This window comes from Tamandua tetradactyla, chromosome 5 (assembly GCF_023851605.1).
Source record: "Tamandua tetradactyla isolate mTamTet1 chromosome 5, mTamTet1.pri, whole genome shotgun sequence".
NCBI lineage: Eukaryota > Metazoa > Chordata > Mammalia > Pilosa > Myrmecophagidae > Tamandua > Tamandua tetradactyla.
In genome coordinates, this window is record NC_135331.1 from 34,651,975 (window position 1) to 34,667,940 (window position 15,966).

General features: G+C 37.1%; 2 non-coding genes and 1 pseudogene across 2 annotated transcripts; all 3 read left to right on the forward strand.

Moving 5' to 3' along the window:
- Positions 1 to 825: 825 nt before the first annotated feature.
- Positions 826 to 1,002, forward strand: LOC143685487 (U2 spliceosomal RNA; annotated as a pseudogene).
- A 5,378-nt stretch (positions 1,003 to 6,380) lies between these two features.
- Positions 6,381 to 6,571, forward strand: LOC143685460 (U2 spliceosomal RNA). The gene has a single exon (XR_013176684.1). It is a non-coding gene; the product is annotated as a U2 spliceosomal RNA (small nuclear RNA).
- Positions 6,572 to 6,877: 306 nt separating this feature from the next.
- Positions 6,878 to 6,984, forward strand: LOC143685339 (U6 spliceosomal RNA). Its single transcript, XR_013176585.1, has one exon. It is a non-coding gene; the product is annotated as a U6 spliceosomal RNA (small nuclear RNA).
- The last annotated feature ends 8,982 nt before the right edge of the window (positions 6,985 to 15,966 follow it).

Consider the following 15,966-nt stretch of genomic DNA (forward strand, 5'->3'; position numbering starts at 1 on the left):
TTACACCACTTTCTTCTGGTGCGAAGCACTATTCTCAAAAACACTGATGAGATTCTACTGTTACTTCCATTAGCCCACTTAATTTTATAGGAACATGCCATGCCACTAGTCATTCTGAGTCAAGGATCAAAGTGCACTTCAAATATGCAACTTAAAACATTTTTTATTTGCAAAAAAAAATTGAATTATATTTTGTAATAGTTTTTTCATATCTCTGTTTTCGGTTTCTTTTTTAGGCACTCCAGTGAGTCATATATTGGATGTTCATGCCTATTTTCAACTGTTGGCATTTCTTCCTAATCTTTTACAATATACGTTTCATTTGAATTTTTTTTTTGTATGGAGATTGAACCTAGGTCTCCTGAATCACAGGCAAGAATTCTGCCATTGGACCACTGTCTCACCACCCACAGTATATGTTTAAAATATCTTTAATATTGTCCCCTTGTTCATTTCTGTTGACGGCATTATCTTGTCGCTTTGTTCTTTCTAGTTTACATTTCATTTATGAAGTTATTTTTCCTTTTCTTTTTCTTATTCTTTCCTGAGCTCAGTTCCAAAATTTTTAAAGTTTTCTTATCTGGTTTATGACAGCTTTTCATATCTGGTGTTATTTTCTTAATGCCTTTTACCTATTTTTGAAAAAGTTCATTACAATATATAAAATAAAGCAAGGTTATGAGCTTTTCTTTATTTGTAGATGTTACACAATACTTATTCTTTGTTCCCTATATTACTTTTGTATGGGAATTGGCATAAATATTTTTCCTATTGGTCATTTTATATGATTTTTTTCTTTATATTGTAGACATTAGTACGATTCAGATTCTTTCTTGGCCTTTTGGCTAAGATCAAGTGTAGAATGATTTAGAATAGCCTTCCCAGACTCACAGAGCTATTCCTCTCTCCTGTTATTTCTGGGCGATGCTAAAATCTGTGGCGGCTTGCCTCTTGGTATTCCTTGCTTCTGTATTTCATCCACTCTTAAGTATGGTCTTCACTCTCATTACCTCCATTCCGGCTGTCCTTCTTTATTTTGTTACTTCTTTGACTCTTGACTCTTGACCCTTGTTTAAAGGCTTGTCTTGGAAGGGAACAAATACCACCATCTTGTCAAAATCTAGTCAATACCTTTAAATGTGTACATATTTTCAGAATCAATTAACTTTAAAAGGTATTTCCAGTTACTTGTCTCAAAATTCATTTTTTTAATGATCATGGTGATGAATATACTACTATGTGATGATATTGCAAGCTGTTGATTGTACACCATATATGGAATGTTTGTATGTTACAAATGTTCATGTTTGTATGTTGTTTCGGCTTGTCAAAAAAAATTCATTTTTTAAACATTTTTTACTGTGCAATATAACATATATAAAAAAGGCATTACATTTCAAAGTACACTATAACAACTAGTTATAGAACAGGTTTCAGAGTTTGGTCTGGTTACAGTCCCATAATTTTAGATTTTTCCCTCTAGCTGCCTCAAGACACTGGAGACTGAAAGAAATATCAATATAATGATTCAGCAGTCATACTCACTAGTTAAACCCTATCTTCTCTGTTATAGCTTCTTCTTCTCCTTTGATCCTTCTCGCAATCTTCCGGTGTATTTGGGCTATGCCCATTCTAACTTTTTCATATTGGAAATGGATGTTAGTAATATGGGATGGTGGGATGGAACTAGTTGATGTTCTTGGAAAGGCTGGCCCCTCTGGGTTTTAGGACTTATCTAGCCTGGGAACCCTCCTGGAGGTTGCAGGTTTCTGGAAAGTAATCTTAGTGCATGAAACTTTTGTAGTCAAAATATATTTTGTTTCTGAACTTAAGTTTATGAGTATTTTATTCTTACAATTACGAAATTTTAGTTTCCTATTATATTCTAGTGCTGCATTTTCACTTGCTTTTATCATTTCTATTTGAGGGATTTGATTTCAGAGTTATTTTCTTTTTATTTAGTTTTTAGGAATTAGGTTTTAGTGATGCCAATTTATTTTCCTTTGCTTTTGGTGCCTGGTCACAGGGGTTTGGAGTCATTTTAACTGAACCTACAATTTTACCACCAAATGGATTTTCTACTATTAGGCATATACACCAAAATCCTCCAAAGTAACTTGTTTATATTGCATGATCCAAAGGATCATCACTAACTTTTGTTCACACACCATTTCAAAGGATATATTTAGAAATCACCTCCAAAAAGAATGTACTGCTTTAAATGTTTATTGATTCCTTAATATTTATGTATACATAATATCCTGCCAGCTATATTATACCATGATTCTATTACTGAGCATCTTGAAAATATGTACATTAGTAAGAATTATGTGGCTTGAAACCATTAAAAATTTTGGTCTCCTACAAATGGGCTAACATGCTCAGATTTCAGAAATGTACTCCAGGTTTCTGGTACCCTGGAATTGGTCTGCTGCTCACTTGAACGGACTGTTATTTGTGGACATCAGTGAACCCTATACACAGCTATAATACCTTCTTGTGGTATCTCTCTTTAACAAAGATGAGAGCTATGTCACAAAACACCCCTTCATGCATTTGACCTCCTGAGCTCTGTACAGCACTGACTGGTCCAAGAATCTTCCAGGCAAGTTTGGCTGAATTTATGACTGAGAGAGTAACATGGCAGATGGGCACTGGGGAAGGCCTGGGCATCCCAGTTCTGCCTCTGTTCCACATGCTACTGTGAGCAGATTCTTTGGGTCTCTGTGCCTAAACAGAGCTCACTGGTAAAATCATTGGCTTAAATCAATTTATGGGCTAATGAAAATTAAGCTAAACTCTTGTTCTATAATTTCTTTCTAAGTGGCACATGGCCTTGATTGCCACAGAAAATTAAGAACCAGAGACAAAGACATCAAATTCTTGGCTGTTTTGAGGAGGACTATATTAGAGATCTGATGTGGGAGGTGAGTAGAAACAAGGAAATAGGTTGGGTGGGGTATCCCTGGGTAAAATTTCACCTGCCTGTCACTACTCAGGTGTTGTCCTTGGTGTGATATATTGACTCCCCTTCCATGTCAGACAGTTGGTCACAAGGGGCTCCCCACTTGGGTAGGGGAGAGGGCTACGGAGAGCAATCTACAGCATCTCAAGGCCTGTGGGCAAGGGGCTAAGCACGGGGGAAGACAGATCCTCATGTAATTTCTAAAGACCCTGTTTGTCTAGTTTCGCCCTGTCCATTTACAGTGAAGCGTCAGTGGCCAAGCTGACCTCCTGTTGGAAATCACCTCTCACTCAAGGCATAATGGGAATATGAATGCAAAGGTTGACAGGTTGTGGCCTTGTTCGCACCTCCATTTTTAAAAGAAGCTAATAAGCTGCCAGGATCTTCCTTTAATGGGGTCTAAGGGCAGCAGACAAGAGGAGCCTCTTCATCTGAAGGCACGTAAAGGGAACCATTGTTTGCCATGCAATGCAAAGATGCCTTGGATCCGAAGAGGCATATTCAGAGGTAGCCAAGGACTCTAACCTTGGCGCCTTCCCATACCCCGCATCCTGCTCCACACCCATCCCACAAATACAGAGCTTTAGACTACTGAAGGAAATCAACTTCCAAAGTAACACAAATGAGATATTTATAAGCTGCAAAGACAACAGAGATCACTAACTATATGAAGATGCAGACAGATAAGCCCAGCCTAATGAATAAAATAAAACACTGGAGGAGACATAGACTCTGGAACAGGTAATCAAAGATGTTCATATAACTCTACTAAATAAAATAAATGGGATGGCTAATGACAAAGGGATCAAGAAGACACTACAAGAGTGTAAAGAAGAATTTGAAAGAATAAATAGGAAAATAGTAGATATCACAGAGATTAAAGATGCTGTAGTCCAAATAAAAAATATACTCGAGACACACAACAGCAGATTTGAAGAGACAGAAGAAAGAATAAGCAAACTAGAGGACAGGACAACTGATTTCAAACACTCAAAACAGCAAATGACAAAAAAGATGGAAAAAATTGAATTGCGTCTCAGGGAAATGATGGACAAAGCAAAGCGCACAAATATAAGAATGACTGGTATCCCAGAAGGAGAAGAGAAGAGTAAAGGGCTAGGAAGATTAATTGAAGATATAATGGGGAAAAACTTCCCAACCCTTATAAAGGACATGAATATGCAAATCAAAGAACTCAACAAACTCCAAACAGAATAAATCCAAATAGGCTTTCCCCAAGACACATACCAATCAGTCTGTCAAATCTCGAAGAGAAGCAGAAAATCCTGAAAGCAGCAAGAGAAAAACAATCTATTACGTACAAGGGAAACCACATAAGACTGAATGCAGACTACTCTACTGGCACCATGGAGGCAAGAAGGCAGTGGCGTGATATATTAAGATCCTGAAAGAGAAAGACTTCCAGCCAAGAATTCTGCACCTAGCCAAATCGTCCTTCAAAAAGGGAGAGATTAAAATTTCCACAGACAAACAAATCCTGAAAGAATATATCAGTAACAGACCAGCTGTACAAGAAATACAAAAGAGAGCTATGTCGGCTGAAGAAAAAAGACAGGAGAGCGAGGTCAGGAGCAGAGCACAGAGAAAACTAGAATACTAGTAAGAGTAACTTAAAAGGTAAAAAGAGACAGAGGGAAAACAATATGTAGACCTGACAAATAAAACCCAAACAATAAAATGATGGATTCAAGAAATGCCTTTACATTAATAATTTTGAATGTTAATGGATTAAACTTACCAGTTAGAAGATACAGAATGAAAAATGTTTATACTTTCTAGCCTCCTATATTCTGGAGCAGCTAGAAGGAAAAATCTGAGCTGATGATATGGTAGTCCATGATAGACTCTGTTATCTGTCCTTTAACTACTTATTTAGGAGTGCTTTGAAAGCATTGATTTTTTTTTCTTTGCTTTATATGTATGTTATATTACACAATAAAAAAGTTTTAAAAAGTAAGAAAAAAGATACAGCTTGGCAGAATGGATTAAGTAATATAATCCAACTATATGCTATGTACAAGAGACTCATCTTAGACACAAAATAAAGCAGGAGTAGGTATACTAACATTAGACAAAATAGACTTTAGATGTAAAGACATCATAAGAGACAAAGAAGGACACTATATATTGTCTATTCACCAAGAACAAATAAGAATCATAAATATCTATGTTTCAAATCAAGGAGCTCCAAAGTACACGAAACAGTCATTGGCAAAACTGAAGGGAGCGATAGACATTTCAAAAATAACAAAAGCTTCAGTATACCACTCTCCTCTGTAGATAAAATAACCAGAGGATCAACAAGGAAATAAAGAACTTAAACAATCTGATAAATGAATTAGACCAACAGACATATATTACAGCCCAAAACACCAGGATATACTTTCTTCTCTTGTTCTCATGGAACATTCTCCAGTATAGATCGTATCCTAGGGCACAAATGGGTCTTTATAGATTTAAAAACACTGAAATCATTCAGAACACTTTTTCTGATCACAATAGAATGACGCTGGAGATCAATAACCACCAAAGAATGAGAACTTTCACAAATATACGGGGATTAAATAGTACACTTTTAACTATGAGTGGATCAAAGAAGAAATTGCCAGAGAAATCAGTAGCTATCTGGAGACAAATGAAAATGAGAATACCACATATTCGAACTTACGGGATGTGAAAAAGGCTGTGCTGAGAGGGAAATTTATTCTTTTGCATGCCTATATTAAAAAATAAGAGTGAACAAAAATCGAGGACATAACTGCTCACCTGGGGAACTTGAAAAAGAACAGCCAACTAACCCCAAAGCAAACAGAAGAAGAGAACTAACAAGGGTTAAAGCACAGTTAAGTGAATGGGAGAACAAAAGAACAACAGAAAGAATCAATAAAACCAAAAGTTGGTTCTTTGAGAAAATAAATAAAATCAATGGGCCACTAGCAAGGCTGAAAAAGAACAAAAAGAGAGATGGCAAATAAACAAAATCATAAATGAGAAGAGGGGTCATTACCACAAACCCTGAAGAAATAAAAAAATTATAGGAGGACATGATGAGCAAGTATATGCCAACAAACTAGACAGTTTAGATGATACAGACAAATTCCTGGGAAAACACAAACAAGCTATACTGACTCAAGAAGAAACAGAAGATCTCAACAAACCAATCACAAGTAAAGAGATTCAATGAGTTATCAAAAATCTTCCTACAAAGAAAAGCCCAGGGCCAGATGGCTTCACGGGGGAATTTTACCAAACATTCCAAAAAGAATGAGCATCAACCCTGCTCAAACTTTCCCAAAAAATGAGGAAAAAGGAACACTACCTAACTCATTCTATGAAGTTTAATATCACCTTAATACCAAAATTGGGTAAAGATGCTACAAGAAAGGAAAATTACATCGCTTCTCAGCCTTTTGGCTAAGATCAAGTGTAGTATCTGTTCTTATCAGTTTAATATCTGATACGTCCTCTGTCCAAGGACAACATACTAAATGGATTTTTGGAGCTGGGAGATGGAATAGGGGCTTGCTCCGTCCACTCCACGCATCGACCTGGTATTGCAGTACTTCCAGGAACGGTGCACCCCCCTCAGGGGAATAATAAATGTATAAAAAATTAAAAAAAAAAAGAAAGGAAAATTACAGACCAATCTCCCTAATGAACATAGACGCAAAAATTCTCAACAAAATATCAGCAAATCAAATTCAACTGCACACTGAAAGAATTATACACCACTACCAAAGGGGATTTATACCAGGAGATTCAACACAAGAAAATCAGTTAATGTAATATGGCACATTAAATTCAAAGGGAAAAAGTCATATAATCATCTCAATTGACGCTGAAAAAGCATTAAAAAAATTCAACATTCTTTTCTGATAAAAACACTTTAAAGTGCTCGCTTCGGCAGCACATGTACTAGAATTGGAAAGATACAGAGAAGATTAGGACGGCCCCAGCGCAAGGATGACACACAAACTCGTGAAGCGTTCCATATTAAAAAAAAAAAAAAAAAAAAACTTCAAAAGGTAGGAATTAAAGGTAATTTCCTCAATATGATAAAGGGCATATATGAAAAATCCATAGCTAGGATCATACTAAATAGAGAGAGACTGAACACTTTCACCCTCAGATTGGGAACAAGTCAAGGTTGCCCTCTGTCACCACCATTATTCAATGTTGTACTAGAAGTTCTAGCTAGAGCAATCAGGTAGGACAAAGGAATAAAAGGCATCCAAATTGGAAAGGAAGAAATAAAACTTTCATTATTTGCAGATGGCTTGATACTATACTTGAAAAATCCTGAGAAATTTACAACAAAGTTACTTGAGCTAACAAATTCAGTAAGGTGGCAGGATATAAAATTAATGTACAGAAATCAGCAATGTTTCTATATACAAGGAATGACCTGAGGAGTCAGTTAAGGAAAAAAATTCCATTCAAAATAGCAACCAGGCGGCAAGATGGCACCTTGGCAAGGTGTGGAATTTAGTTCATACTCCAGAGCAGCTAGTAAACAACCAGGAACAGTACAGAACAACTGCTGGGGTGCAGCAGTGACCAGAACTCAGCTTACACCTGACTGCACAAGCTGGACCAGCTAAGACCCCACACAGAACTGCAAGTCCCTCAAGCTGCGGAGGCTGATACTCCTGCCCAGTTGGCATGGCAGGCTGGTTCCTAGAAGAAAGGAAACAGACTTTACTAGCAGCAAGGACTTACCTCAACCAAGCTCCAAGCATAGAATTAATTAACAAATTCTGACTACTGAAACTAGGCCCTCAGCACAGATAAACCTGGAATAAGTGCTAAAGTACACCCCTGGCAGACAAGGGGTGGGTCTGACAGGAAAAAAAAATGAAGCTTTTAGACCAAAGGACAAAAATAGGATAAAAGTGAAAGGCTTGGAAAAGATATTTCATGCAAACAACATTCAGAAAAGAGAAGGAATAACCTCACCAACATTTGACAAAATAGACTCCAAATGTAAAACAATTAAAACAGACAAAGAATGACAGTATATATTAACAAAAGAAACACTTCAACAGGAAGACATAAATATCATAAGTATTTATGTACTGAGCCAGAATGCTGCAAAACACATGAGGCAAATGCTGACAACACTGAAGAGAGAAATAGACACCTCTACCATAATAGTTGGAAAACTTCAATGCCCCACTCTCATCAATGGCTAGAACATCTGGACAGAGGATCAGTAAAAAAACAGATAATGTGAATAATACAATAAATGAAGTAGACTTAACAGACATTACACCCCAAAACAGCAAGATACACATTTTCTTCAAGTGCTTATGGATCATTCTCAAGGATAGACCATATGCTGGGTCACAAAGTAAGTCTCAATAAATTTCGGAAGACTGAAATCATACAAAGCACTTTCTCAGATCATAATGGAATGAAGGTAGAAGTCAATAACAGGGAGAAACAGGAAAATTCACAAATATATAAAGGCTAAGCAACACACTCTTAAACAACCAGTTTAATGAAAAGGAAGAAATTACAAGAGAAATCAGTAAATATCTCGAGGCAAATGAAAATGAAAACACAACATATAAAAATTTGTGGGATGCAGCAAAAGCAGTGCTAAGAGGGAAATTTATTGCCTATATCAAAAAAGAAGAAAAAGCAAAAATCAAGGAATTAATTGTTCTCTTGGAAAACCAAGAGAAAGAACAGCAAACTAAACTCAAAACAAACAAAAGGAAAGAAATAACAAAGAGTAGAACAGAAATAAATGAAATCGAGAACATGAAAACGATTGAGAAAATCAACAAAACCAGAAGTTGTTTCTTTGAGAAAATCAATAAAATCGAATTATCCTTAGCTAGGCTGACAAAAAGAAAAATAGAGAGGATGCAAATAAATAAAATCAGAAATGGAAGAGGAGACATAACCACTGACCCTGCAGAAATAAAGGAGGTAATGAGAGGATACTATGAGCAGCTATACGCTAATAAACTAGACAATGTAGATGAAATGGACAACTTCCTAGAAAGCTATGAACAACCAACATTGACTCGAAAAGAAATAGATAACCTCAACAAACAAGTCACAAGTTAAGAGATGGAATCCGTCATCAGAAAGCTCCACAGAAAGAAAAGTCCAGGACTAGATGGTTTCACATGTGAATTCCACGAAGTATTCAAGAAAGAATTACTACCAATCTTGCTCAAACTCTTCAAAAAAAATTAAAGAGGAGGGAAAGCTACCTAACTCATTCTATTAAGGCACCATCACCCTCATACCAAAGCCAAACAAATATACTACAAGAACAGAAAATTGCAGACCAATCTCTCTAATGAATATAGATGCAAAACTCCTCAACAAAATACTTGGAAATCAAATCCAGCAGCACACTAAACAAATTATACACCATGACCAAGTGGGATTTATTCCAGGTATGCAAGGGTGGTTCAACATAAGAAAATCAATTAATGCAATATACCATATCAAAAAATCAAAGCAGAAAAACCACATGATCATTTCAATTGATGCAGAAAAGGCTTATAACAAAACTCAGCATCCTACCTTGATGAAAACACTTCCAAGGATAAGAACAGAAGGGAACTTGAAGGGAATATAAGAAAAACCTTCAGCCAACAACATCCTCAATGGGGAAAAACTGAAAACATTCCCCCTAAGATTAAGAAGAAGACAAGGTTGCCCACTGTCACCACTGTTATTCAACACTGTGCTGGAAGTTCCAGTCACAACAATTAGACAAGAAAAAAGAAATAAAAGACATTCCAATTGGAAAGGAAGAAGTAAAAACTCTCACTGTTTTCAGATGATATGATAGAATTTGTCAAAAATCCCCAAATAGCCACAGTAAAGTTACTAAAGTTAATAAATGAGTACAGCAAAGTGACAGTATACAAGATCAACATCCAAAAATCAGTAGTATTCTATACACTGGTAATGAGTGATCTGAGGAGGCAATCTAGAAAAAAATTGCATTTACAGTAGCAACCAAAAGAATCAAATATTTAGGAATAAATTTAACTAAGGATACAAAAGACATACATAGAAAACTACAAGAAATTGCTAAATCATGGAAGACCTAAATAAATGGAAGGGCATACCATGTTTATGGACTGGAAGACTAAATATAGTTAAGACGTCAATTCTACCCAAATTATTTTATAGATTCAATGCAATATCAATAAAAATTCCAAAATCTTACTTTGACTTTGCAGGAATAGGAAAACAATAACCAAATTTATTTAGAAGAGCAGGGTTGCCCTGAATAGCTAAAAATATCTCAAGAAAGAAACGTGAAGTTGGAGGTCTCACACTACCTCACTTTAAAGCATATTATGAAGCTACAGTGGTCAAAACCGCATGGTACTGGCATAAAGATAGATACACTGACCAATGGAATTGAATAAAGTGTTCAGAAATAGACTGTCTCATCTAAAGACAACTGATCTTTGATAAGGCAGTCAAGTCAACTGAACTGGGACAGGGCATCCTCTTCAATAAATGGTGCTTGGAGAACTGGATATCCATAAGCAAAAGAATGAAGGAGGATCCATATCTCACACCCTATTCAAAAATTAACTCAAAATGGATCAAAGACCTGTGGTTCAGTGACAGAATGCTTGCCTTCCATGCAGGAGACCCAGGTTCAATTCCAAGACCATGCACCACCACCCCCCAAAAAATGAATCAAAGGCCTAAATAATGGAGCTGAGAAAATAAAACCTTTAGAAGAAAATGTAGGGAAATATTTTATAAAAGTTGTAATACGAGACAGTTTCTTAGATCTTATACCAAAAACACAAGCACTGAAGAAAGAAATAGATAAATGGGAACTCCTCAAAATTAAACATTTTGGGCTATCAAAGAACTTTGTCAAGAAAGTAAAAACGCAGTCTATGCCATGGGAGACAATACTTGGAAACCACATATCAGATAAGGATTTAGTATCCAGAATACACAAAAAAGATTTTTTCACTCAGCAACAAAAAAGACAAACAATCCAAACTAAAAATGGGCAAAAGACATACACAGACACTTCTCAGAAGAGTAAATGCAAATGGCTAAAAGGCACATGAACATACTCAACTTCACTGGTTACTAGGGAACTGCAAATCAAAATCACGAGATATCATCTGACACCCATTATTAAAAAAAAAAACAACCAGAAAATGACAAGTGCTGGAGAGGATGTGGCTATAGAGGCATATTTATCCACTGTTGGTGGGAATGTAAATGGTACAACCACTCTGGAAGGCAGTTTGGTGGTTCCTCAGGAAGCTAAGTATAGAACTGCCATATGATCCAGCAATCCCATTGCTAGGTACACCAATGTTTACGGTAGCATTATTTACAATTGCCAAGAGATGGAAACAGCCCAAATGTCCATTAATGGATGAGTGGCTAAACAAGCTGTGGAATACACATACGATGGAATATTATGCAGCTGCAAGACAGAAAAAAGTCATGAAACATGTAACAACATGGATGGACCTTAAGGACACTATGCTGAGTGAAATTAGCCAGAAACAAAAGGACAAATACTGTATACTCTCACTAACATAAACTAACATTAATGAGTAAACTTGGAGAACTGAAGTTAAGAACACAGGTTATCAGGAGACAGAAATAGGGTAGCTAATGAAGATGAACTCAAATGTAAGTAACAGATAGAAGTGAAGGCAATTCACTAGTGAGTCTGTAAGTAATACTACCATATTGAAGGTGAACATTATTGAAAGGGGTTGTACAGACCCATGTGTTCCACTTACTAACACTACAAATACAAAGTTCTTGCATGAACTATTTCAAAGGTATGAATCTTGCACAAAGAGTGTGTAAGTTCGGGTATAGAGGAAAACTGCTATTACATGCTATAGCATATGTTTAACAGGAAAATATCAACAGTACCACAGCAACACCAGGGGTAAATAATGCGGAGCGGGACAAGAGTTAAGGGGAGGTTTAGGTTTTCTATTTGGTGAGGGTGTGTTTATTAGTTACCTTTCTCTTGAGAACAACAGTGAAATTATCTAAAATTGAGAATGTTGATGGACTGTTGGACATTATACATGATGCCTAATGAAGGGAGGTGGCAGAAGCCTGCATTGACTGAGAGGTAGATTTACGAACAATGGTGTATGCATATAATAGAGTGTTGTGCTGCTACAAAAAAGGAACAAAGTTGTGAGGCATGCAACACTGTGAATGACCCTATGGGACATTCGTTGAGACAAAAAAAGCCAGAAACAAAAGGGCAATTATTGTATGGTCTCATTTAGAAGATGCTTATAAGAAAACAGGGGCCTTAGATTGCAAGCTCTCATAACAGTCAGTTTAGTCCAGAGTGGTAATAATTATCTTTAGATTTTGAGAGGCTGTTTTATATATGTATAACCTGGTATTTAGAGATAAGAATGAAGTCAACCAGGTTGGGATTAAGGTAATTCAGAATACACAGTAAGGAAGACATTGCCTGTATTTTAGAACCTCATCTACTCTTTCAGACCAAAGGAAGAAAGGTTTATTTTTTTCTAGAACCTAATTGTCTGTTGCACATAATCTAACTTAAACTGTCTGGATAGATCATTTAAACAATTCAAACACAGGGAGCCCAGAATAAGAATGAGGGCCTTTAATCATGTATAGCTTAATGTAATGCCTGGATATACCACAGAGCATATTAAGCAAATAATGAAAAAGTATTAACAAAGTCCCTTGAGGGGTAGGAGAAAAAATAGGGAACTATTAAACTTTACCATCGAGGAAATCTCTGAACTGAGTCAAACATTAGTGACACCCAAATCAATTAGGTCAAGCTCTTGACCTTAAGGCTTGCTCTTGTGAAGCTTATACATGCAGTGGAGAAGCTTAGCCTACCCATAGGTATACCTGAGAGTTACTTCCGGAGGACCTCTTTTGTTGTTCAGATGTGGCCTCACTCTCTCTAAGCCCAATTCTGCAAGTGAAATCACTGTCCTCAGCGCTACGTGGGATATGACATCTAGGGGTCAAAGTCTCCCTGGCAGCATGGGAGATGACTCCTAGGGATGAGTCCGACCATGACACCATGGGATCAACAATGTCATCCTGACCAAAAACGGGAAAAGAAGTGTAACAAGTAAGGTATCAGTGGCTGAGAGAGTTCAAATAGATTCAAGAGGCTACTCTGGAGGTCACTCTTAAGCAAGCTTCAGTTAGACATTGCTACATATCACAACTTGCCAAACCCCAACCAAAACCATTCCAGTCAATCCTAAAAAACACCTAGGGTAATCTATGATTCTACAAAGGTTACATGTACTAGGGTAACTTTCCAGAAACCGACAACCTCCAGATGGGACCCTGGACCAGAAAAATCCTGAAACCTAGAGGGGCCAGCCTCTCCAAAACATCAACTAATTCCATCCCCCATCCCATATTATCAACTGCCCTCCAACATGAAAAAGTTAGAATGGGCATGGCCCAAATACCTCTAGGGAGTGGGAGAAAGATCAAAGGTAATGGTGGAGTTATACAGAGAAAGTAGGATTTGACAAATAAGTATGATTGTTGAATCATTAAACTGATATTTCTTTAAGTCTCCAGTATCTTAGAGCAGCTAGAAGTAAAAACCTAAAATTGTGGAATTGTAACCCATACCTGTTCTACTTATTAAAACATACTTGGAAATGTATTCCTTTTTTGTATATATATTTCACAATTTAAAAAGTTAAAAAAACTGTTAATGGATCAAACTCCCTAATCAAAACACATAGACGGCAAAATGGATTAAAAAACAGGACCTATCTATACGTTATCCACAAGAGACTCCCTTTAGACTCAAGGATAAAAACAGACTGAAAGTGAAAGGTTGGAAAAAGATATTTCACAAAAACAACAACCACAAAAGAGCAGGTAGCTATACTAATATCCAACAAATTAGACTTCAAATGTAAAACAATTAAAAGAGACAAAGAAGGACACTATGTATTAGTAAAAAGATTGGTCAGTTGGAAGTGAATTCATTGTAAGCTCCCATGTGGCCATTAGTCTGGAATGTCCTGGGTTCTAAGCCAGTGAGGGGACCATGTGGACTAGGGGTCACAAGGCGTGGTCACCTGAGCCCCATGAGGGCTCACATGAGGCAAAGGACAGTGGGACCATGCTGGGGGAGTACGGCCAGATGGCCACATGTTTCAAAGTACCCTGGTCTTTCAAATGTACTTCATTTGGGGCAAAATTGCATTGTATTTTGGGTCAGGAATTGAAAAGAAAGTATCAGTTTTCCAGGGCTGTTTTGACAAATACCACACACTGGCTTTCCTAAGCAGCAGGAATTTGTTTGGGTTTTTTTTTCATGGTTTTGGAGGCTAGGAGTCTGAAATCAAGGTGTCAGCAAGTCCATGCTTTCTCCAAAGTCTTTAGCAATTCTCCACTATACACAGAAATTTCTCTCCTTCCCTCCCTCCCCCAGCCGCCCCCCCTGGTTTCTCCTACTTCCATATCCTAATTCCTTTGTTTAAAAGGACTTCAGACATATTGGATTAAGACCCATCATCATTCAGTTGGGCCACATTCACTAATAACAGCATATCCAAAGGTCTTATTTTCAAATGGATTTACACCTAGAGGAGGACTGGGAATTAGAACTTGGATTTATCTTCTGGGGTGGTGGGGGCCATGATTCAATCAAGAACATGGAGTGAGAAGAGCTCTTGGTCTAGAGGTATAGGGTAATAATAATTATTATTATTGAGGTCTCAAACATTTGGGGCACCAGCCACATTTCCTGCCTCAGATCCAACAGACATCAATATTCTGACTCTGGGAATTCATCTAAGTTCTCTAAACTTCAGTGTTCTTAACAATTTTTACAAGAGATATTCCCTATGATCTGTAAAGCATAACAACCACGTAAAGGGTAAACATCAGTATCCATTCCCTCTCCTATCCTGAAGCCACCCAAGTACTCTCTCTGGAGGCACCCACTACGTTTTCTGCTTATTCATCCAGGCATTTAATAATTGAACTTATTGAGCCTATATGAAGTGCCAGTCATTTTTTTAAGGGTTTACTTGTATTTACTCACTTTTAGCCTCATAACACATTACAAAGCAGGCCCTATTAACATTTACACACCACAGAACAGGAAACTAAGGCCCAGGGGGTGGCAAAGGTACCTTTCCAGGTACATGTGGCTTTTAAATGGGATACTGTCAGTCACTGCGTGGCACAGCCTTCCTATATCATCTCATCTATCTCATCTATATCCAATGCAATTAGTTTGTTCAGTGTTTCAAATTTACACCAAACTACAAGATCCATGTTCTTAATCCAAATTATGATTCAGGCAGCTTCTGAATAAGGAGTCCAAAAGTTTGACACTGGGTCCTCTAAATTGTGGTGGTGAATGTATAATTGTGTGGTTATACTGGGAATCACTGACTGTTTATTTAGGATGGATTGTATGGTGTGTGAATAAAACTGTTTAAAAATAAACTGAAAGATACAGGTGCTAGAGATAATGTGGAGAGAGGGATAATACTTATTCACTGTTGGTAGAGAAGTAGAATGGTGCAGTCCATCTGGAGGGCAGTATGATGTTTTCACAGGAGGATAAGAGTAGAACTGTCATATAATCCTGCCATCTTGTTTTTAGGTATATATTTGGAAGAACTGAAAGCAGGGACACGAATATTTGCACACTGGTGTTTACAGTTTTCATGATCCACAATGGAAGGAAATGGCCTAAGGGTATCTCAACCAATAAGCTGAAGGGTGAAATGTGCTATACATACAATGGAATATAGAGCAGCTACAGGAGGATTGAAGTTGTGACATGCAACTAGATGAATGAACCTTGAGGAAAATCGAGTGAAATAAGTCAGAAACTAAAAGACAAACATTATAATGCCTCAGTAGTCTAATATGGACTAACTATAATGGGCAAACTCTGAGAACTGAAGCCAAGAGCACTGGTTATCAGAGGAAGCCTTACTGCA